This window comes from Rhinolophus hipposideros (assembly GCF_964194185.1).
Source record: "Rhinolophus hipposideros genome assembly, chromosome: 26".
Lineage (NCBI taxonomy): Eukaryota > Metazoa > Chordata > Mammalia > Chiroptera > Rhinolophidae > Rhinolophus > Rhinolophus hipposideros.
Genome location: NC_138072.1, coordinates 24,585,562 through 24,610,720, shown reverse-complemented (window position 1 = coordinate 24,610,720; position 25,159 = coordinate 24,585,562). Strand labels below are relative to the sequence as shown.

Genomic DNA, 25,159 nt, shown 5'->3' with positions numbered 1-25,159 from the left:
TTGCTCCAAAAGATGCATTAGAGCTGATTGTCTGGCTAGGTCTTATTTTCGGGGAAACAGGGTTGTAAAATTCCTTCTCAATACTCAATTTCTATTTAGCATTTGCTTTTCCTTTCCTCCATATATGTATGAAAAGAAGGATTCTACCTTGGAATTTTACTGTGGGGTCAGGACAAAGCTGAGATGGGAGAATAACAGTGTCTTTCCAATTGACTTTAGTTCATTTTCAGATAGAATCAAAAGGAAATAAAAGAGCTACATCAGTTATAACAAGCATTGCCTCATTGAATTCAGATAAAAATCTTTCAATAGATTGTTATCTCCATTTTGCCAATATCAAAACTGTGGCACATAAAAGATTAAGTAAATCTTTTACATTACATTAAGTAATAATCTGACAACCTGCTGCCATCCAATTTAAAATGAAGGTTCTATCGCGTAGTCACTAAATCCTACTATTTTCACCAAGCCCATTTGCCAGATGTTGTTCTGCAAGCACATCGGGGCCAGCAGGGGCTCCCAGCACATCGGGTGCTAGCATCCACGGACTCCACAGGCAGCACTTATGGCGCAGCTCGGACAAGCCTCTCGAGCATCTCTGTCTTTGGAAAGCCTGCATCTGTCTGCCGGGCAGGTCAGACAGTCAGTCACAGGAGAGGGTACCTGCCAAGGGCTTAGGATAGAAAGCACTCACAACCGCTAGCTATTATCATCAGGACACAGAGTAGGGACAGAATCCAAGGGGCTGATCCTAGGTCCCTGTCACAATTATTAGTAGGTCATAAAATATAAAAACAACACATCTCACTGCATATGTAGCCTCTCTACTCCTTTCTCTCTAAATAAACAGCTCACGGAATGGATGGCCACTGTGCCTTCACTTCTGTTGGTGTGAAGAGGACCCAATGACCCAAGATCCTACAGCCTCCTGGACACAGGAGTGGGACGTCCACGGGCTGTGTGAGTGTGGAGTGCCCCTCAGAAGGATGGTTCCATGTCAGCTCCTATCAGACATGGCTAATTACCAAGGAAAGTGTTTTTATCGAGGAAAAGCAGTTATTTTACTTCAGAATCAAAATCTTCACGCTATCCATTGTTCCTTACTGCATGTTTCCTTTATGAAATCTTCCACTGATATTTCCTCCAGAGAAATGTTTAATAAAAGCAAATACAGGAAAGAAAACAAACCATGCTGAGATTTACCTTACAAAATTACAATGTGCTTTGTGAAAAGCCCTGTGGCTTTCAGGTTCACGAGCTGAGAATGGTGTTAGCAGCCTTTCACTAAGGGAATATACAGAACTACATCTTTATCATATGGCACTGTAAATGTTTTTCAAAGAATAGCACTGTAGAAGACATACAAATTTGGCAAATTTTAAACATTTCGTAATGATAATATTCCAACCTTCACATCAGTCACATTCACATTTCCTAGGGGCTGCAGACATACCACTTAAACTAGGAAGCTGCTTAAGTGAAGATTCAACTAACAGGAAGAGATCACTATTCACAACCGCAGGGAACCCTCCTACATTGTGAGGGGCTCCATACACCAAGTGGGTCTTCGGGCCACGGGTAGGTCATTCCTTCAACACTCATTTGACTATCAGAACACACAAGAATTGTTTCATACTCTTCTTGTCCACATTCTAAAAGTTTTGTTAGGATTCTATCTGGTCTTACACATAATATCAGTACATTTATCTTTATGAGTGATTGATAAAACAATAAATGGACGTTATCAATGTAATTAAACAAGCTCTTCTCTTTGGTTCTTCTCACGTCCACCTATAGGATCGAATCCTGAAATCTGCGTAAGATATAACGGATGACTCAGCTTTCTCCTTTGTCATTGGCCCTGGGGACACCGCCACAGTCAGTTTCTGGCTCCAGAACTAATCATCTAACCTCCCTGGCCCTCAGTTTCCTTATTTTAAAATGTGGCTAACAGTACCTACTTCAGAGATTAGGTACTGCTTAAACAGACAGGTAAAGTACTAAAATATTATGTACCATACAGTTAACAGCAAGCAAATCATAGTGTCATAATGTCCAATAAGAATCATTAGGCAGAAGAGAAAATGGCCTGCAGGAATACTGCAAATGAGACTAAGTGTCTGCCACACTGAATCATCAAGTCCCGTCACGTGATCAGGTTGATCAGATTTACATTTGGGGAAAAAAATTACTTGTCATGTAACAGACCTAAAGCACATGTCATTTATTCAACTAGATAGAACTAAGTGGTAAGAACAGAAATTGGAAAAAGGAAAAGGGACAAATCCCCAGTTATCAAGAAAATTGTATCTTGTCAATTAAGAAAGATAATTCCAAGTGCAAAACAGATTTTTTTTGTGTCTGATTAGCATGAATCAGTCCACAAGAAAGCAGAGTGTGGACCCATACAATTAAAGATCAAATCCTACTGATTCACTGGGGCCAGGTGCTGCAGAAAGAGGAGGGTTTTCTGGGGCTGAGAGGAAGCTGAGGGAACCGAGGGCTGCCCCGGAGCACGACAACGGGGACACACAGAGGACACTTTGCCCAGCCTGCCCTGCACCCTCGGAGACCTCCCCAAATTCTCATACCCTATGGGACCATGTGCAAATCCACCAAATGAGCTCTTTCCACACATCGTTTTTGCAGTAACGAGTACACCAAAAGGCATGTGTCTAAATGTACGCAGGTGTGTGATGAAGTGCCCAGAGGATGCTGGGCATCCTGCTGGATGTAGAGACCACCACCATCTCGGCTCACTAGTATTCTCCGTATTTGATGATTACAGCAATCGCGTCTTTGATTAGAACTAGCTGTATATACTTTCTCTTCTCCAGTAGATTACTAACTCGTGACAAGGAAGGGCCGCATTTTAATTATCTTATTTCCCTTGGCACCAGAGTACGCCACTTACAGAAGTTACCCAATGGATATTTACTGAACTAAATCACCCTCCAGGGTGTATGGGACGGGAGGGCCCAGTCTGTCTCCCCTGAGGTCTTCAGATTTTAAGATCATCTGCCTGAGGTGGCCAAGCTTTCTAAATCTGGCTGATAGCAGGATATGAAATGAAATGTTTCTGAATGTCTGGAAGATGTTTGTGTTAACTGGCCTTTAAATTCCAGGAGGGTAAGCAGCAAAAATGAACATGAGGAAGAGATGTGAGCTCACCTAAGCATTTTATACATAGGCTAGTGCATTTCCCAACGTCCAGGCATCTGAGTTAGGAATCAGGTACCGTCGCAATAAGACATATTCCTGACGTCCTGATCCTGGCAGCAGACGGCTCACCGCTACTGAAGCAAATGACATCGTTCCGCCAGCAGAGATCTAGTAACCACAATGTTTCTTCAGAAACTTTGGGCAGGACAATGAGAAATGTATTAGTCTGAGAATGTTTTAAGTAAATGGGGATAAATAATGGACCCCTAGAGGTCCATCCGAGTGAAATTCTAAGGGCCTTACAAAATTAGGCAAAAGGAAAAAGGACGGGATAGAAAGGAAGCCTAGCATCCCTACCAATACTTATTTTGATTCAAAAAAAGGTAGAGAAGGTTGAAGGTAAAGTTCAGAGCAGAGTGGGAGAAACAAGACATTCCAGGCTGCAGGACAACACCTTTCTGGTAAGAAAATGCCCAAGGAGTTAAAAACTCTTACCAGAAATCTAAAGGCTGAAATACACACACTATACATGATGGTCCCAGCTATCTTGAAAATTCTATGCAGCGTTGTAAGGACAAGAATTTGGAGCTTAGCCCACACTTTTCCTAGAAATCCCCAATGATAATAACTGATTTTTCCCACAAAACAAGCCCCCTAATCCTCTGATAAACAAGCTTCTGAGCCTGTAGGATCTTAGTTAAATAAGTCCTGATTCCATCAATGGGAAGTGAGGACCCACAATGGTACACCATTTACACAGGATTATGAAACAGATCAGCCGCTAACCCGGTGTGTCGCCTCCTCAGTTCTCATACTATTACACAATTTATAGATTGCAAGCAATGTACTCTTTATGTAAACATTTATGGAAGAATAAAAGTCCTTGCAAAAGAGAAAATAAAAGAACCATAGCAAATGAACTTCATTCATACATTTTAACAACAAATACATTGTACTGATTTGTGAAGTCCTCTTTAATTGGGGTATGATTGTAACCCATCTTCAGATCACATTGGAAATGGATTTTCCACCCAGAAAAGCACTGGTAAAGAGCAGCCTAATTGTTATAGCAGCACATGCTCTTAAAGAATCCGTCTGGATTCACATCATTAACAACTCAAACGGTGGTGAAAAGAAGAGAAGACAATAACTAAGAATTTGCAAAAATACTTGTTTGCATCATGTGACAAAAAAACTCATATCCGGAATAAAGAAGTTTAAAAACAAATCTGTACATGCAATAATCCAAAAGATAAGTCAGCAAAAGAAAGACAAGTGGCCAATAAAGTACCTAACTTCACTATTATTTTTTTTAAAAAGAACATAAATATTAAAACAATGAAACAATTAAAATCAAAAACAAATAAAATATCGAGCTTACTCACTGTTGGTGAAGGCTAGAGGCTCACACATACGTCACTGATGGAATCACAATGGACAGAACCTATTTGACGGACAGTCTAGCAATAGCCACCAAAATTCTACGTGTGTTGTACTTTTTCATACAGGAATTCCATTCCTGGGAATTTATACTAAAGAAAAAGTTGTGAGGAAAGAGTGAAGAAATAAAATAGAGTCACAACAGTCAAGCTGCTAAGTTTCTAAAATCAAGTAGGCTGAGGCATGAGGACACGATTCCATTCTTCCCTTAACTAGCCTGGGAACTCCACTTCTGAACTTTGGGTCCTGTGTCAATGCCTGGAGATGTCTGTAAACCCTATGCACAGCTGTCTGAAGCACGTAGGATGGAAGGTTCACATATCCAGACCACCTGACATCCGTTATCCAGACCACCGGTCACCTAGATGAACCATCTTGGATCAATCCAGAGGACTGATTCTTCTCAAGAATGTTCTCTTTACTATAAGAACCTAGCTTTTCTTTCTTCTTTCTTCTTCTTTGGTATTGCCTAGTTGTGTTTCCAATATGCAAATCCTAAACCCTTGAATAAAATAAATCTTTGTCACTATTTCCAGCCATGACCTCCCAACTCCTTTGCGCTCAACTGACAGTTGTCTAAATCTGTATACGAACATTTGTTAACAAGGGCCCAATACTGACAAGTGCCTCAGTGTTCTTCCGTAGTTACATAAAGTATGGTATATTCACACAATGAAAGCCATTTTGTCATTGAAGAGATTAAGTAGGAACTGCTAAGATGTTAACAATGCAAAGATCTCCAAAATATACTAGTAAGTGAAAAAAACCAACTGGCAAAATAGTATGTACTGAATAATCACATTTTTCATTTTGTTTTTTTTAAAAAGTATGCATGTAGATTTAAAAGAAAGTCTCTCAACAGCGATTGCCTTTGGGGACTGAGATTATAGCAGGGGTTATGCTCTATATATTCTGTGTTGTTTGAACTGAATGCACCTATAAACTTAAAAACTAAAGAACATACATTTTGACAAAATGAACTAGACTTACAGTTATGAGCAGGCAGCATAAATGTTTATACAGTTGCATATTCTATAATATCCCCATCACTTCACTCATCAAAATTAACCATGAAGAGATTAATCTGGGAACACTGTGTCCAGGTTTGCTGCTGCACACATCTGACGGGAGAAAACCTGGAAAGTGTCACCCCCAGGCGGCAGCTGTGTCCCCACCATCCTCAGGAGCAGGGAAGGACAGAGACCAAGCAGAGCTGTGCCAGGCAGCAGGAGGGGCCCCTCGTTTCGCCAGAGGCTGGTAACAGAATGAACTTGTCAGCTGGCTTCAGTGCAGACCAAGGAAGCAGGAGGGACAAGTCCAGCTTCACGAAGTCAGGCTCTTTCCTTAAAACAGACCTAGGGAATAGCTCTCCTTTCCTGAGCGGAAATGAAAACTATCTCCCTCCATTGTTATTTCCACGTCAGAATTTATCCAGGCTCCAATGCTTTCATTAGCACATTGGCCAAGTCTTCTGAGTCACACAGAAGAGGGAAGAGTCTTCTCAGGCTGAGTCTCTTTACTGTTTGTTTCCCTGATTCCTCCCCTCTCTCCTGGGAAGAGTTTCACAATCTGACACTAGAAACATGTGTACTTTATGTGGTTATAATGTGTAACGAGAAAACGTGTGATGGAGATGTACTCCCTCTCTCCACGATACTTGGCCACTGTTAAAGTGCTTAGTCACTTAAAAACATTTTAAATGCAGCCTCCCAGGCCACAGACTTCAAAATGCATCAACATGCAGAAATGACAAACGCTGTGGAAATAAAGATGATCAAGAGAGAAGACAACTGGACGCAGGACCTGACCCCAGACTGGAACCTGTATGGGACACTATACGGACACTTTCGGGTCAGATGATAATATTGGAATACAAATAACAGATTGGGTACAGGTAATCAGCCAATATGACGTTATCCAAAGTTGATTGCTGAACTATTGCTAACTAAGTACATATCTCTATTTTTAGGAAATGCACTTGGAGGGTAAAGGGCCATGACATATGTAACTCATCCTTCCACGGTGCAGAAGGAAACTCTGTGTGCGTGCGTGCGTGCGCGTGTGCGTGCGTGCGTGCGTACAGACAGAGAGAAGGATGCTAATCCACTTTGGATAATCCAAGGCCAGAAACCAAATGTGAAGGGGACGGTTAGGTCCGGGAGCTTCTTCACAAGCTCATCGTATTCCCTGCTGTGACAGAAAACGCAGTACCTGTGAACACACACAAGTCAGGGACAGCTCACTCTGCCCTTCTTCTATGTCCAAAGACGGTATTTAAGGTGACACCACCGGGCCTCAGGCAGAGCCGGCTGAACCTCCTCAGGAAGCGTGGGCCCTAGTCCTCAACCCCGCTGTGTCCACCGCCTTCCTCATGTAGGGGTTCAGAACAAGTCACCCCAAGATGTGACTGTGGCATTTGGATTATTAGCCAAAGGCAACTGAGACCCTGCAGACTCGAGGAAACCTTCTGCCTCCTCTTAACTACCTAGAAGAATTTAAATTAGGAGCATTGTCCATAATAAGAGTGATCACCAGAAACAGCACACATGCCCTATCTATAGGGCAGGGAAGACTACTAGTTACTGACCATCTGCTCTTTTTATTGTCCAGTTATGACCCTCTGCTGCCCCAGGTGCTTGACTTCAACCTTAGCTCAGAATGTCATACGAGGTAGGACAAATAAGCTCATGAACAATCCTAGAACAAGTGCTACACACCTCATTGTTGAATGTCACTGTGGTCACCTTTCCCCTTGGGAAGCTATGCACCACCACCACCACCTAGTCCATCCTTCAAAGCAATGTTGGAACTCTTTCTGGAGTGGCCATCAGAGCTGTCGTTGTATTACCCTTGATGTCCTGAATGTCATCAAAATGTCTTCTTTTCAATATTTCCTTTATCTTTAGGTAAAGAAAGAAGTCACTGGGGGCCAGATCAGGTGAGTAGGAAGGGTGTTCCAACACAGTTATTTGTTTACTGGCTAAAAACTCCCTCACAGACAGTGCCGTGTGAGCTGGTGCATTGTCGTGATGCAAGAGCCATGAATCGTTGGTGAAAAGTTCAGGACGTCTAACTTCTTCACGCAGCCTTTCCAGCACTTCCAAATAGTAAACTTGGTTAACTGTCTGTCCAGTTGGTACAAATTCATAATGAATAATCCCTCTGATACCAAAAAAGGTTAGCAACATTGCTGCAACAAGTTTGCAAACTTAACTGTCAGACCTCCTATATACACTGCTTTTCCTTTCTGTCTCTGAAAGGCTCATGGATGTGGGGTTCCCATACGTACATATGTAGTTACATTTGTTACTTTCACTTGTTAATTGGCTCATGCAGATTGAATTATTAGACCAGCTGGGATACCTGTGAAGGGCAGAGGAAGGTTCCCCCCCACCCCCCCCCTGCACTGACAGGGACCTCCCAGTGCATGCTCACCCCTTCCCCCACGTCACGCTCCTCCAATAGGACGGCAGCCTTCCTGCAGCCCTTCAGCCACCACTACACTCCCACTTTGTCCGTGTAATCTAAGGGACACTCATGTAGACATGTTCGAACCAATTTAAAACTCATCCTTTTAAACACATCATGGGACGCTCACAGGAGCTTGCTAGTAACTCCTTTTGAAGCTCCCAAATTTAGGCGATTCCAGAGCTCAGTGAAATGCTCACACAGGCTTGCTGCGGGGAGTGAAAAAATCAGACATTCGATCCATAAGTCAAGGGGAACAGAAACAATGTAGGAAGGAAGGGATGGAGTGAGGGAGGAAGAGAGGCAGGGAGAGAAAAAGGGAGGGAGGAAGGAAACCATTAATGGGATACATGAGCCTGTTTAAAACTCAAAGAGGCTGATTGGGGTGAGGAAGCTTACCTCCAGGGAGAAAGCAGGCTCCACGCACAGCCAGGACAAGATGCTGTAAGACAAGAAAGGGACCCAGTCAGAAAGATGAGTGGTCAGCACTTTTCAAAGTGTAGTCTGAGGATCCCCAGGGGAGGGACGGGTTCCAAGCGCCTCCAGGGGCCCCTCAGGTCAAAGCCATTTCACAAGGACACCAAGCCATTCACTGTCTCACTCTCCTTCTCTCCAGAGGGTGAGTAGCATGTCACAGCACCAAAGACCTAAGAATCTAGCTGAATTCTCTTAAGCCAAAGAGTGAAGAGATCTGCACAAATGTAAAGGGATGCTATTCTTTCTGTGCATTCAGTTTTTGTTTTGGAAAATAGTGATTTTCATGAAACTTGTTATTTATAATAAAATGCAAAGGGCTTGTTGCCACTTTAAATTCATAGTTTTAAACTTCTCGGTTTTAATTCTAATATCATAAATATCAGCAGAGAAAAGCCACGTAATCCAAAGCTCTTTGGGACCTTTGATGGTTTTGAGGAGTTTCCAGGGACCTAAGCCCACTGCTGAGACCTGCTGCTCCGGGGTCTGTTCTGGCACTGACCCCTGGGAAAGTGCATCAGCTTTTAGCAACAACAGCCAATGTCAGCGTCAGTGTCAGGAGAGCAAAGCTGACTATGCACCAGGACATCCACTAAACTTTACACGTTACTTCCAAACTCACAAGCACCTTAAGAAATCGTCCCTTTCTGCCCCCTGGAAGAGGAGACTGGCACTCTAAGGGACACGTCACTTGCCCAAAGTGAATCCTCAAGTCACACCAAGGAGGGTGTGAACTCAAGTCGGCTCCTAAGATCAGGCTCTTTCTATTTCATTTTCTAGAACAGTAATTATGAGAATTTCTGCAAACTAATTAGGAGTGAGGTGCCCTGGGGCCCACACTGCTCCCTGACATCACACAGACGCCAAGCACCGTGAGCAGTGCACAGCCTGGATGCAGTGCCATCCACGCGGCTTCTCTGACCCTAACACACAGACCCCAACGAGTGGGGGGCCCCACACGGCCCGGTTACACCTGATGTCCCTGCACGTATGAACACTGCCCTTTCCCCTCTGAACAGAGTCAGTTACAGGGTCACCCTCCAAGAAGGCTGTCATTGGCCTCGGCTTTGGAAACTCGTCTTTTCCAATCTTTCTCAACTTTTAGGAAGCACTGACACAGCTGATGAAGAGTTACTGTAAGTAGTCCCCCCATTGCAGCTGAATTTAAGATTATGTGCAGGGGTAAGGGAGGGGAAAGAAATTCTCATTGACATAACTTGTGCAGCCCAGATGGCCGATTCTAAGTTTAAAAATCTACAGCATAGTACCGCAAGCTCCTCAAAAAATTAAACACAGCGTTACCACCGGACCCAGCAATTCCACTTCTGGTACAAACCCAAAGAACTGAAAGTAGGGGCTTGAACAGATATCTTGGACACCCGTGTTCAAGGCAGCATATACTCAACAGCCAAAAGGCAGAAACCACCCAAGTGTCCATCACCAGATGAATGAATAAGCCAACTGTGGTCCATCCATATAATGGAATATCATTGAGCCTTAAAAAGGGACAGCATTCTGACACCTGCTACCACGTGATGCTGAGTGAAATAAGCCAGACACAAATGACAGATAATGCACATCCCACTTATATGAGGTCCCTAGAGTAGTCAGATTCCTACAGACAGAAAGCACCAGGGGCTGGGAGAGGAGCAGGGAGTTAGTGTCTCACGAGGAGGAAGTTTCTGCTCGGGAAGATGAGAATGCTCCGAGTGGAGGATGGCGTGAGCTCAACGCCACTGAGCTGCTCACTTAGAAATGGGGAAACGGTAACATTTTGTTATGTATACTTTAGCATAATAAAAAGAAAAGTATTTATTAAAAAGACTTCCCAACATAAAGTAATTAGAAAAGGATATATTATTGGACACCGTATGCCATGGTTTCAGTCTTCATTAGCTTATTATGTACAGCCAAACGTCCATCCACTCGGCCAACGTCCATCCACTCGGCCAACGTCCATCCACTCGGCCAACGTCCATCCACTCGGCCAACGTCCATCCACTCGGCAAACGCCCAGCCACTCGGCAAATGCCCAGCCAATCGGCAAACGTCCATCCACTCGGCAAACGTCCAGCCACTCGGCCAACGTCCATCCACTCGGCCAACGTCCATCCACTCGGCCAACGTCCATCCACTCGGCAAACGTCCATCCACTCGGCAAACGCCCAGCCAATCGGCAAACGTCCATCCACTCGGCCAACGTCCATCCACTCGGCAAACGTCCATCCACTCGGCAAACGTCCATCCACACGGCAAACGTCCATCCACTCGGCAAACGTCCAGCCACTCGGCAAACGCTCACTGACCACCAGCTGGGTTCTCAGCTCCTGGGCTGGGAACTGCTGATAGAAACAGGGGGACAGACAGCCTCTGCCATGAGGCAGGGACACCAGTGACCTGGACGCAGCACTGGAGACCCTGAAAAGCAGCCTGGGCTGGCCCGCGCAGGACACACAGCCGCACCACAAGGGATCAATGTTCCTGGCGAGCAAAGCACAACTTGTACAACTTAAAACAAAATCAAATTTTCTAAAGTATCAATGTTTTCCGAAGTTTTAGAAACCCATTTTTTTCTCTACAGCGGCTTTCTGGTTTCTGTTTTTTTTTAAATTTATTGGGGTGACAATCGTTAGTGAAATTACATAGATTTCAGGTGTACAATTCTGTATGACATCATCTATAAATCCCATTGTGTGTTCACCACCCAGAGTCAGTGCTCCTTCCATCGCCATATATTTGATTTCATACATTATAAAACCCTCAACTTTGATTTACAAGAGACGCCTTTAAAAGTCCTACTGAGAGCTGTCTGCTTCGTGAGGATTCCCCAGTGGTTCTCGGCTCCAGCAGGCGCGTCCCATGACGCTGTAATTCCCTCGCACAATGAGTCGGGCTCTGCAGCAGGCACTTTTCCTTCCTCTGACACAGCAAACATCCTGTAAACAATGAATGCCCCCCTCTTTGCACCGCCTGCTTTGTTTACTGACAGGAAAGGAAACCACAAATCCTCCAAGTGGCATCGAGGACTTGAGTTTGCTTCACTTCCTGCCAAGCAGGTGGTTTATATGAGGAACTGGCCATTGTCTTTTGCCTGGTTCTGGCTGCAGAGAAGCCAGAGGGAGCTTGGGGCAGACTGAGGTCTTCCTGCCAGAGGGAAGGGAAGGGGGGGAGGGGAAGGTGCACCCTGCCGGGCCCTGAGGAGAGGGGCTGCCTCCCACTCCAATAGGAAGCTGCCAGAAACCCAGATTTGCAGGAGACAGAGCTCTGGCCCTTGTTCCTACCAGCAGGTCCCTCAGCTGTTTTCCCAGTGCAAGCGGTTCTGAGAAAGAGAAGGCAAATATTTTCTTCCCACTGAGAAGAATAAAAATATTCCACCCAGCTCAAAATCACTATTCCTCCCTCGACTGTTAGGACGGGCTTGCTAGTACAGTGGTACCTCGGTTTTCGGACGTCTCAGAAGGCGAACAGTCTTCTGGAACAGATTACGTTCGAAAACCGAGGTACTACTGTATTCAGGGAAAGCCAGCACCTGGGTAAAGCTAATTTTTGTTTTGTTCTTGATTTAAAAAATGAAAATTCCTTTCAAAATACTGAGCTCTCTGCGAGGGGCAGAGTGGTAAGTGCTGGTTTCTGTCCTTGCACCTGTGAACTCTGGCAGCGTGCACAGGGGTTCCTGCCTGTTGCCCCCATCGGTTCTGGGCCCCTTCCGCAGGTCTGCAGACCAGCCGGAACCCCAACCCTCCGGCCCTCTTCGGCCCTCCGGAAGTACAGCACACACATGGGGTTGGGGGGAATATGGAATCAGTGCCAGTCACCCCGAGAGTCTGGGCTCGTGGGAAATTCTCTAGGGGCCTTTCACGTCCGGTTCAAGGCTACATATCCAGCACTAAGCACTATGCTCTGACTTACAAAACACCCGATAGATGTCTTCTTTAAAGAAAAAAAGGGAAGGACAGAGGGAAGGGGGACATGGGGCAAAGAACAAAAAAAGACCGCCGGTCCATGGAGATTTAAAAGCCACTGAGAAGCACACGAGACCAGTCATTTCCAAACGGGCATTTCTACAGAACATGCTGAACCGTATGAAATCACCAGTATTCTGCCCGTTTATGTGAAAAACAGGAATTTCCCATGATTCCACCTAATACCTCATCCTCCGCCGTGAGCTCACCTGTTCAGGCCTGTCTCTAACATGGACCACATATGTGGGTCCCCTGCTAGCCTCCCCCAAATAGCCAAAGAACACGTGAATGACGCACAGCGCCCTCAACTCAACGTGCAGAACACAGACTCCCCATTCTTCCAAACAACTGCCTCCTCACCACCTTCTATGTGCGCTGACAGCTGCCTCCCCGCTTCAGCCACGAGCCCCGGCAGCCACGGGGTGGGGGGGGGGATGATTTGCCCAGCACACCTTCTTCTGGTCCCCGCCCTCAGTGCAATGCTGGCCACTCATTCAAGGACTGCACAGAACCGTGACAAAGCTCCTACATCTTCTCGGGGTGCTACTGGGGTCTTGGGAGACACGTTCGGTTTCCACTGAGGGGGCGAAGCAGGGAGGATGTGAGGTGCTGGCTGCTGGCTTGCAAACATGGGGGAAGGGCTGACATGAAGGTCCGAGAGAGGAGACCCCAGGACGTCTGAGCCCGGGACCCAGCCGTGGGCAAAGCATGCTCCTCCCAGACACCCCGCTTACTTGAGCAGGACCTTTCCTCTTCTGCTGCAGGTGGTTTAAGTTGGGGTTCTGTCACTCATCACCCACATTCCAGAGGAACACACCTATTCCAAAGTGCACCCTGCACAACTTCAATCTCTAGCCTTTAAATCAATCCGAAAAATGGCCTGAGTACCTTTTCCCTGAATCAGTCTGCAATAAATGCCCTTCCCCCAATAAATATGCCCTAAAGTCTTCCACCTGTGTCCCTTGTATCAGGATGGCCTGATCACCCAAAATATCACCGTCCCTCAGAGCCTAAGACAAAAGCTTCCACCCACGCAAAACTTTCTCCGACGTTTCTAGGGGAAAAGGTTTTAAAGAAAACCTTCTGTGACAGTGTCACTTCCCTGTACTGCTCCCAGAGAACACTGCTGGCATATTTGGCTCCAACATTTTCAGTCAGTCTCACACGTGATTTATTAGCGAAGTCTGCTGCCATCACTTGTGAGTTCCTCATGAGCAGAAGCCTCAGCAATGACAGATAACCAATAAATCGGTGGTGAAATGAATAAGCAGGCGCAGGCCAGCTCTCTGGACTCAAAAACATTGGCTGACGATGACGTCACAATTAACTCAAAGTCTTTATGCCTTTGCATACATTTACTACATTAACCTTTTAGGAGTCAATAACTAAATTACCATGACTACTGGGGTGGCCTTCATGTGCTTTAGGAAATGTCTGGGCCCTGTCAGTATTGCCCACAAGTAAGGTCTATCAGGAAGATTCTCGGGAACCAGCACACCTGCTAGATGAAAGCTAAAGGCTGTAACTCCTCCACAGTGGCCACCACGCCCGAACTTCAGCCCAGAGAGCCACGCCACCAGCAGTCCCTCAGCTCCTGCCCTGCCGGGCTTGCTCACACCCCCGAGAGGCTTTTCTGACTTGCTCAGGTAGAGGGTGGAGCAGCAAGAAGCCATGATGTTGTTTGGTGAAGACGCCTGTCCGCTACGCAGTGGGGAAAGCATGACGAGTAATGACAGAATACGGAAACCAGGAACCTTTGTACCCGCGGAAAGATGTGCATGATGAGTCCTACATGTCACCACAGACCCCTACCCAGGAAGGAAAAGGACCTTGGACTTCGAATGCCTGCTGGTCCCTGTTCTTCCATCAGCAGCAGCTGTGTCATCTGCATGTAGCCCAGCAAAACATGACAAATAAGAAAGTAGCGTGCCTTCATGTGGTTATTTATGTCTGTTAGCTTACGAGGTAAACACCCACCCACCCGTAGGAGCACCCAGGACCAAATGGGGCACCCTCAGAGAGCTGCGAGTGAACTCCTGCTCTCCGTACAGGCTGAACCAAGTTCTGCGGGAATGGTGTTACAATGGTGCCATTTAAAACTGGAGGATCCTCTATTATATGCCTAAAATAGTAGTTATTAAATTATGATGAAAGGAAAGAATAAGACACATTTGTGAAATTTGCGTGGATTCTCTAATTGAAGGGAAAGTACTAATAGCAATCCTAATAAACTAAGAAAGTCTAAATTCTGACAAATGACTACAGGTATCTGTAAAAGGTAAAAATGCCCCAGCTAATAACTTCGCTATTAGCGATGTCTCTGTTTTCTGACATAGAAAGGGACAGAACCCATTATGAGATGAGTTTCTGGAATCATACTTAAATACCACTTACACAAACTACAAGATGAAAAATCCATGATGAGTTGGGCAAACCAGGCAGGAGAAAAATGAGAAAGGGAAAATAAATTGGTATAGATTTTTCTATTACAGGCTTGACCACAACTAGAAGAAGAAATAAATCAGACAGTGCAAAGTCATCTAATCAGTACGCTGTCACATCTGGGGGAAGAGGAAAGCATCCAGCTGACATCTATCAAATATTTAGTAAGTAGTACGGGTCTATTTCATTTAAACCCCGTTACTTCACATTGTTCCGATTTTATATAAGTATGTATCTGCTTACCTGAGATGTAGATCTTTAATTCATATACATAAAAGTAGAAAATGCAAAGCTAACTTCTGTAACTAATATACAATTTGGGGGGAAAATACAATGAAACCATTTCAAATGTAATAAAAGAGAGTAACCTTTAACCTTCCATCCCAGCTATCTGCTGTATTCCAGAAAACTTCTATGTTTTCTCAGTACCCACGTATGAGGCCATTAGATGACAGCTCTATAAAGGTAGTCAGTAAAGTCTACTTTTCTAGAGTCGAATGCTTATTTTCTAGCTGAGACCTCTTATCCCTCCAGTAAAAGAAGATGGTTTACAGCATCATCTGTGGACGAGAACACTCTGGGTCTTATTACACAAACACAGAAGAGGTACAGTTTCTAAGTCAGTGGGGGAAAGAAGGAGAAAGGCCAAAGGTGAGGAATTTTGCATAAGCGAAAACTGATCAAGGAAGAATCTTCTTCTCTAATATCTTCTCCCTTCCTTCCTGTTTCTCTCACCTTCCAAACTTTTCCACACTCCACAGGAGCCAGCCGCTGACTCCTGAAGCTCTTGCACCCATCAAAGATAAAGCAATACGACAATGAAACAATAAGAGAGAGCAAAGGAGGAAGAAAGTCAGGACCTGAGGATTGCAGGAAGGCTCCTGGAGTCTGGAAGACGCCTTCTCCACAACAAGGTCTCCTTAATTGTAATGACCCAACGAGGGGAAAAGCAGAGGGAAGACATGCTAAGAGAGCTGATACGGAACATGCAAATCGTGTTCCAAACCGCGGGAAGCAAAAATGCAGGTTTAGTAATAACACAGCTACTGACTTGCGAACGCTCCATAAATGCTTCTTGCTGAACTGAAGGAAACATTTCACAGGTTGAAGTGAGAAAAAAGTGATGAGCAAGGCTGGAAAAGGTGGCACCTCTAATCTATAAAAATAATAACAGTAATAAAAAGAAAACTCTGTAGGGAGTGGGGTTGGGATGCTATTTCAAAACAAAAGGCCAACAGAAGAGAAGATAATATTTACTTAGCTCAGCCTCATCAGCTAATCCAGGAAAATCCCACATGAAAGCAAAGCCGGTCAGTCCTCCCGGGGCCTGTTTGCTGCCACGCACGGTGACAGGGCAGGGACATGGGCTCACTACAGCCCTGACCACACCGTCCTTTGATCTTTCCCATTATCACAGTGAAGTCAGTGAAAAAGAAAGTTGTCAGGTCCACATCTTCAGGAGCAGACGTCCAATAATATGTTTATTAATATTTTACCAGACATTTTCATTTTATCTAGACAAGTCCATCGACTCCACAATGCCCCCACGACTGGGGAGTTGGAACAGAAAGAGCAGCGGAAGGACACCTGGCCGCGTCTCAGAGCCTCTGAAAACCTCCTCCGACCTGCGAATTCCAAAGTCCCAAGCAGGGCCTCCCATGTCATCTCGCAAAGTCCGAAATTGAAGAGAAAACGAAAATGCGGCAGGGTATTGACTCATGAGTACCCAGCTATCCTGAATAACTGAAACTGGTAACAAACTACAAAACAAAAAACACAAAGGCAGCGGTTCTAACCCATAAAAGTATAAATGAGTCCTCACTATCCCCAAGATAAATTTGAAAAAGAACAAAGAAACACGGTGACAGAAATGACAAGATCTTCTCAGCACGAAAGTCTTTTTCTTCTGGGAACTCCCAAGGAGAACACACTTTTGACACTTCACACATTGAGAACGAAACAAGCTGCTAACCAACCACCTCGTCACCGCGCACAAACATAGGAACACGGGAGTGAATGACACTGTGCATGAGGAGAAGAGTCCGTTTCCTAAGCGACTCGATGCCGCCTTTATGTGCGGGGTTCTGTCCCCAAGCGGGGAAAGCACTGCTCGGCTTTTTAAGTAAAATCAGTCAAGAGTACAGTGATCGCTGCTGGAATGGTCTGCGCCCTGGTGACGGGGACCCTGAGGGGACAGAACACAGACCCCAGGGCCAGGGTAACTGAGGAAGACTATGGAATCACAGGACAGAAGGTATGCAAGTGGCTGTGACTATACGCCACAGCTTCAGTACTTTTATAACACAAGGGCAAAAATGTACCTTGATAAATCCAATTTTTAAAAATCCACTAAATTTATAATATAAGCCCATTACTCTCAATCGAATTCTTCAAACTACGACTTGTATTTCCTGAGTAACGTGCCAGGCACAGACTTAGATGTTCGGGAGCATGAGGTGACATCCCCAGCGGAAGTGTCACTCGCCGGTCACTCTCTTCCACATCTTACCTGCCCCCCGCCCCCCCAGCCCAGCGCAATGTCTGTGGTCCATTTCTGTAACACACAAATATAGCTTCTGCTTCATTTAGCACCTTTCCCAATGGTTCTCAAAAATGTGAACCATAGACCTGTGGGGTCCCTCAGGCCAATGACTTTCACAGAAATCCTATGGCATTGTTTGCCTGTTCTACGGCATCCGTTGTGCAAAAGTATCCTTAACGCAAAGCAAGGCAGTGGCACCAAACTGCACTGGTAACCTGTGGCACGACTGCCGACAAACATAAACAAATGTCTAAAAAGATGATGATACTTAATGTCCTTGTTGAGAAGTAGAAACACTGAATGTTATCACATCTCTACCCTTGAGTGCACATGTTTTAACATTCTGGGTGAAGGAAAGGGGAACACACAGAGGAGTCCTACTGCTCAAGCCAATGCTGTCGCCAGAAAAGGCGCCCGAGACACAACTGGAAGGTGGCAGAGCCACTGCGTCATGAAGCTCCACCTTTGACTGGAAAGCACAGGACGCAAACTGCAGTCATTCAGACATGGCTCTCTATTTGGTAGGCATGTTATGGGCAAAACGGGCCTGTTTTCATGGAAAACTGATCAAATAATAAGAGCCAAGCTGTTTTGCAAAAATTAGACTTTTTGAAAACTCGTATATCCACATCCACTGTGGAGATAACAACTTCCTTATATTGAAAGACTTCTATAACTGGTGATACAATTTTTTTTTGATATTGCAAAATGAAATGTATCAACATTTCGGAGGTCCTCCGTATGACCAATGCGTGATATCCAAAATCATACATGGAACAGAGTTTTAAAAGTTCAGGGATATGGTTTCAACCGAAATTTAAAAAACACCACTTGTTTAGTGTACAATCAAAGAAAATCCACAATTATCTACAAAGAAATTACCCCCCCTTCCAACTCCATTCCTGTCGGAAGGACTTCAGACGCCAAGGTTACGTACGACCCCACTGTCTATTACACCAGATGTTTGCAAAAATTATAAAACACACTGTCAGTAAGGTTTCTTCTGCTTTGAAAAATGGTCACTTTTCATAGAAATGGTACTTATGTTAACATGTAGTAGGTTTATTATTTTTAAGTTACGAATGATATTTTTAATCTCTTGGTTTTTATTTCTGATATGGTAAATATCCACAGCTATAATCCACATAAATAAAAGCTCTTGAGTCCTCACTAATTTTTAAAGTGTAAAAAAAGTCCCTAGACAAACATTTGAGAATTACAATCTTAAAGGAACAGTTAGATGGCAACTCCCACAAAAAATCAAATGTGAGAAAGACAGCAGCTGAGCTAAAATTTCTTAATCATCAAATGACAATGCGAAAAAAAAGCCCCATTTTAATTCATAAAGCCAAATACACATTTATTGTGGCTTCTCTTTAGGGACAAACAGCTGAAGTATTTAAACACTTGGGTCTCCATTAATCTATAAATTTCCCAAAGCACTAGTCTTGGGCGACACTACAGTAACACAGTATGAAAATTTACCCAATTAGCTCACTGATATGTGCATATTCTCCCAAATTCACTGAAGTCTTTTGCCACCACTGGCTGACAGACTTCTCACTGAATTATTGATTTTTTTTGCCAATTCATTACCATAGTAAGATTCAGTTGGGCTTATTTCTGCAGAATTTTTTTTCCAGTCTCACTTTTTTGTACCCTTTAGAGTCTGTTGTGAAATCAAAATAACTGGGAACCTAAGGCTGAGATACTGAATTCTAAAAATTTCCTTGGCCCAGCTTACAAATAACCCAGTTGTCAGACACTACAAAGGGCAAAGACCTATTTTCCACTAGATTCCAGACACTGCTGCTTTCCACTTAGATCTTCCTTTAATTCTCTGTCAGTACCACAACTTTACTAGGTGAATCTTAGAATAAATCCGTTGGACTGAACCCAGTTGCAGACTGGTAATCACACGCATGGGTGTGCTCCCATGCATAAAGTGACATACTTGAGGTACAGGAACAATCTTAGAAATCTCATTATCAATAGGAAAGCGCATGAGTCTAAGAGATGGAAAAACAGTTTCTAATTCCTGAAACACTTGCACAGCTCTATGGGAGCTCCTACAGCAGGTCACAAGCCAGCTACTCCAGGATTAAGACCCCACAGCACAACAGGAAGCCCATCCCTGCTCCAGCACAGGGCCTCTGCGGACCACCTGGCTGTCCCCACAATTAGGGATGCTGGCCCCACCCCTGGCTTGGAATTGCACTTCTTCCCGCCCCTTCCTCATGAAATCCTTAAACACCTATATGGTGACAGTGGGGCAGGGCACTTGGCTCCATCTCCCCACCCCCGTATTCTGCCACCTCTATCAAGAGGTTCTACCAGGCCGGCTACTCAAAGCAAGACTCTACCTATAGAATACCCACAATGACTCTCCCTGATTTCTCTAAAACGTCACCAATTTGAGCAATGGGAGCAATTTGAGCAATAAGGCTCAACTTATTTTTGTGTACAATTTCAGTCTGGAGAAAGTAAACAAATTAAGCCAAGTTTAAAAGCTGGAGAAAGAAATTGAACTCAATGAAAGGATCAGCATGAACAAGATCGCTGGAGAAAGAGACATTTTGAGCTCACACACATTGTTTTCCGGAAGAGGGCAGTATGAGAGGAAACCAGCCAGTGGACTTGCTGCCATAAGCTCACTCAAACCAGGGCCTACCTGCTTCCTGCACGCAGACGCGGCTCACAGAAGCACAGGGCGCTGGGTCCAGCCCACAGCAGTCGTCACACACACCCCTGCCTTCCTCCCGTATCTGCGCAGACAAACACAGAAAAGATGGTCCCACAGTGCAAAAGGATGAGATCTTCCAAGCGACAGTGGCCAAAGTCACAACATCAAACAGCGACATCATTAACGGGCACTGGGCAAAGGAACCCGGGTGGAGAAGGAACCCTTTAAAGAGAGAACTGAAATCCATCAACTCGCAACAGACAAGACAAACAGGAAGGACTAAGCTGTGTAAAGCTCCCTCCATGAAGTTCAGAACAAAGGGTATGAAAGTATGAAAGACCTTAGACTCCATCAAGTCTAAGGTATGCTCCGAGGACAAGTGAGAAGTGCATGCAGGGCTGTGGGTGTGTTTTCGGGAAGCCGGCTCCTGCCTGACCGACCCCCCAGCGCCATGTGATGGCACCAGCCCAAACGGGAACCAGGGGAAAACAGTCAGGAGTATTTGAATGGAAAGACTTAGCGACACGAAAATGAGTGACTCTGCCTAGTACAAAAATATTTCACATGTGATTCTCTACTTCCTTGACCAAACTGGAAAATAATTCCAGTTTGGAATCTGTTGATATTTCAGGGAGGGAGGTTAAAAAAGAAGAGTACGAAAATTTGCCACACTGCTCAGCGGGGGCAGGAATGAGTCCTGTCCCGCGTGGACTAACTGGCGCAGGGCTGCCGGCCACTCGGCCTCCCTGGCTGCGAGCTCCTCGCGGGCTGGGCGCTGGGTGCAGAGCAGCAGCCCACCGGGGGGCTGGGTGGGGGCTGGAGCTCAGGGCTCCACCTGGACAGACAGGACAGCAGGGAACACCAGCCCTGCCGAGAAGGCCCCCCGGGGCCAGCTGCCCCCATGAGGGCACAGGGATGCGCTGGGTGCAGCTGCGTCTCCAGGAGGAGCCTGGCTTAACCGTTAACCTGGAACTGCTTGGCTGTCTAGCACCTCTGCCTCTTGTCTCACTGTTGTCTGTCTTTTGGCTCCCGGAACAGTTTACCCAACATGGCTTTCTCTGAGCTTTACAGTCTCAGCGACCACAATTTTGAGACCACAACAGGGCAGAGTCTAAGAAAGTCAAACAGGGATGGTCCCTTATGGAAATGAGGGGGGGAGGCTTTGGTTCCCTGGTGCCAACACCCTATCCACCCAGTGGCCAGTGAAGAAAGGCTATTTCTACTTAAACAGTTGACAGGATGGAACTGCAAATCCAACTAACCCTCCCTGGAGAGGGCCAAAGTCCTTTCTCAAGTTTTAATTTTTAATTTACTTGGATATATTAAGAAATAAACATACAGTTGAAATGGCAACAGCCTGGGCCTCTAGCACCACCTGCCACAAAGGGCCACACCCAAGGGTGTTTCCCTAGGGATTGTCCTTTGGATTCAGTGACCTGGGCCCTGTCTCTTCTTTCCCACTAATCAGTGCTCAAAAGGGGCTACCAGAATCAGGAAGAAAGAAGACTGGGTCATCTATTTCCACTAATTTACTACTGAAAATAAACCACCAGAGAAAGAGGGGAAAAAAAAAAAAAAGGAATGTAGAATTATCAGTTCTTAGCCACACACACACACACACACACACACACACAGTCTGATAGCAAGAGCAATATTTAGCACAGACATTTGCAGACACTTACTGTCTGAATTAAAACGGGAAGCTGCATAGATAGAAGTCACTGAATAATTGGCAGTGACGACAATCTTACTCTAGCTGCCAGATACAGTCGCCTTCACTCCATCTCAGGAGGTAAACACGTCTCAACTGTTAGAGTTGAATGGGGCCACCTGCCAGTTGGTTTTTAAAGGTTCTTCATTTTGGGATAAAATTGTGGCCACCTAAAGTGTTCACACCTAAAAAATAATAATCATATTCTATTATAAATGAAGACTGATGAATCACAGTACTTCTGGCTTAGATGTGAAAATAAAACAAAAGTTAATTTATCATGCTGTCTATAGGCCACTGGCCCTAAAACATTTTTTTTTTAGAAAACTAAAAAAAAAACCTGAGTCATCAAAGAAAGAATGTTCATTGTTAACCAAACACTTGGTCAACTGATAAGTTTCCTGGAATTAAAAAAAAAAAAAAAAAAAGCAAAGCAAAGCAATTCTTCCAGAACCTTTCCTTAAAGAACCTCAGAAAACTAGCAGCAAGACTAATTTCTTCATATAAAATAGAAATGAGAACTAATATTTCAAACTTCGGTTTGCACTTTTCCATATGTTCACAGAAAATGAAAAAAAGAGTGAAACTACCTTTCTCTCCTTAAATCCTACATTTCATGCTTTTCTGTTGTACAACTAGAAAAATGGCAGAGGGGGACAAATTAGTTGTAAGCAAGCAAGAAAATCAGGTCCTTTAACTCATAACCTCAAGGGATTCTCAGTTTTAACAGCAGCCCAACAGCGGGGCTGGACATCCGCAGGTGAACCCAGATTACCCAGGAAACGCAGACACCGGCTGAAGAGTGGCTCTGAAGACACATCTTTTCAGGGCTGCATAAAGTATTACATCGCGTAGCGCACACTTAAACACAAAAACAACACGTTTAAGAAAAACAAGATATTTTCTCTGATCGTCTCAATGAAATACTCCTCCCCCTAACCTTTAAGATGTTAACTTATCTCGTCAAACTCCTACCTTACAGTCAAGACATGTTGCTTTGCTCCATAGGCGTCCTAATGATGGGCCATGTTTCCTGAGTCCTTGCTGTGGCCGGGGACAGGGGCCTAGGCAGGGGGCCAGCCCCGCCAGACCACGGGGCCCCTCAGGCCCCCGCTGCACGCTTTCAGCCTGTGGACTAACACCAGCCCACTTTGGAGACAGTCCTGAACATCAGCTGGGGGAGTTCCTTTCAAGGCCTGACCTAGAGACCACATTACATTAAAAATGTAGCTCCGGAGAATAAGGAATTCTGAAATAACTGAGAAAACATTTACTGTCTCTAGGGCGCTATTCATAGAATGACTGATTATAGTTTTGCTAAAATGATTAGAGAAATGTTACAAACTATCTGCACAACGTTGCTAGGCATCTTGAAAGTTAGCAGAGCAGCAAGAGTTTTCCAACAATCCAACAAGTTGTCAAAATAAAATGAAAAGATTGAAATTCTCAGCAACACAGAGAATAAAATGAAGTTGTCCCATTAAAATCAAATCCTCAAATGTAATAAGCAATAGTCATGGAGCTGGAATGATGGTCTTTAGAAAAACTGCCTCTCGGCAAGCACAGAGCGAGAGCCCCCCCCCCCCCGAAGGGGCTTATTCTCTGTGGACGATAGATACACCACGGGCAGGACCTGCCTGGCCCGTCTGCGGGTCTGGATGGCCAACATTAAGCGCGGGCCCGACAGCCCTGCTCAGCTGCTTCCCTGACCTCCTGGCCGAGGGTCAGACCTCTGACCCTGTAGTGATCCAAAGCCCCCTCCCCTCCGGTCTGTCAATGACCTCACCCCACCCCACCCACAAGAGCAGCTTCCAGAACAGGACGCCTACTACTCCAATTCACTGATAACGTAAGAGCGGAACCAAAGGAAAGTGTGGGTAGGGTAGCAAAGTGGCTAAGTGGGGAAGGGGGCTGTGCGGAGAGAGGGGGAGCAAAAACGAGCTGCTGGTGCTGAGAGCAAAACACGGGAGAAGCTGATGGGGGCGGGGGTGCTGGTGTGGAAGCCAAGGCATAGGGGAGGGACTCACACCTGGAGAACAGGGCTGGGTCTGCACCCACACCTCATGCCCGGCTCCTCATCACAGTCCACGAGCTCTGTCTGTAGTGACAAGGCCCATATACCTTTTGTTCCCGAAAGTTCATCTTCAAGCTCTTCCTGGGAGAAACACCTGGGACCAGCACTAAAAGGAGCCAAGTTCAATTCTTCCTTCCCAGGCTCCTTCTAACTGGCTCTTTAAGGGTTTAGGAAAATCAACAGGCTCCAGTGTTCTCACTAAAGTTTCTCCAGATCCCAGGACCCTAAATGGCTGAGTCTCCTAAGTCTAAAAGGCTCTTTCTTAGATCTAGTCAGAATCTCCCCTGAAGTTCTCTAATGCCATTTCGCTTTTTATAAAAAATTCAAGTCAAAATCATGAAGAGTGGCAATAAACCAGATGCTCAGAGAACAGGGGCAGGCGGCCCCCACAGGGGGTCCTGCAGGCGGTGAGGCCCTCGTCCGAAACAGGCAGTGGGTCTCAGGCTAGACTACACGTCAGAATCACCTGAGGAGCTCTGGGAAGCCCAGGCCGCATCCATTCCAATGAAACCAGACTCTCTGGGTGCGGCCCCGGCATCTGTGGTTATCCAAATGTCCCTGTCCTCCGCCCCCCCAAAGGGCCACCAAGTTTGCGAAGACACAAAAGAAACATCAGTGAAGGACAGGCCAGCCAGCAGCGGCGGGAGGGTTCCCACCGGGCACTCCCTGCCCTCTCCATGCATCAGCGAACTCCCAACCTGTCAGCTGCCCTTTCACTCGGCACAAAGCCATCCTGCTGGTGGTCGGCAGTGAGGGTCAAGCTGGGTCTCAGCGGCCTTCCTGCCATCCTCCCTTCCATTCAGACAAAGCACATTCACCCCACCTTGTTTAATTTCTAGCCCAAAGAGCACAAAGCCCTGGGCCAATGAAAAAGACCTTATTCTAATAAACTGGTTCAAAAAATTAAACCCTGAAAGACAAAAGGGTCTGGGTCCCTAATGACAACTGAAGATGTAGCACAAAGTTTCAACCTGCAACAACCTCCTTCCACTGCAGTGAAGGGAACCAGGACCAAGGACGGCGAAGGTCAGAAGCACAGCCCGCTCTGTGCTCAGCTGTCACTGCTGCCACTGAGATCCTGCCTCTTTTCAGCTGTCACCTCCCTCACAAAGGACCGAAGGCCGGGGTCTGGATACTTTCTCCCCGCACACTAATCTCGTCCCATCCCGCTCAGACTGGGCAGGGGCTGCAAAGTCATCTA

General features: G+C 45.5%; 1 protein-coding gene across 5 annotated transcripts in view; it reads right to left on the bottom strand.

The window, feature by feature from the left end:
* SIPA1L2 (signal induced proliferation associated 1 like 2) overlaps positions 1 to 25,159 on the bottom strand; it is a 206,995-nt gene that overhangs the window by 153,825 nt on the left and 28,011 nt on the right. For 3 of the 5 annotated variants that reach the window (XM_081038989.1, XM_081038988.1, XM_081038993.1), the window contains exon 2: positions 8,470 to 8,512. The gene's annotated coding sequence lies outside the window, so the exon portion shown is untranslated. Of the gene's footprint in view, positions 1 to 3,171; positions 3,196 to 8,469; positions 8,513 to 20,161; positions 20,195 to 25,159 lie in introns of those variants that run through there. The other 2 variants (XM_081038990.1, XM_081038992.1) reach the window with 2 other exon arrangements.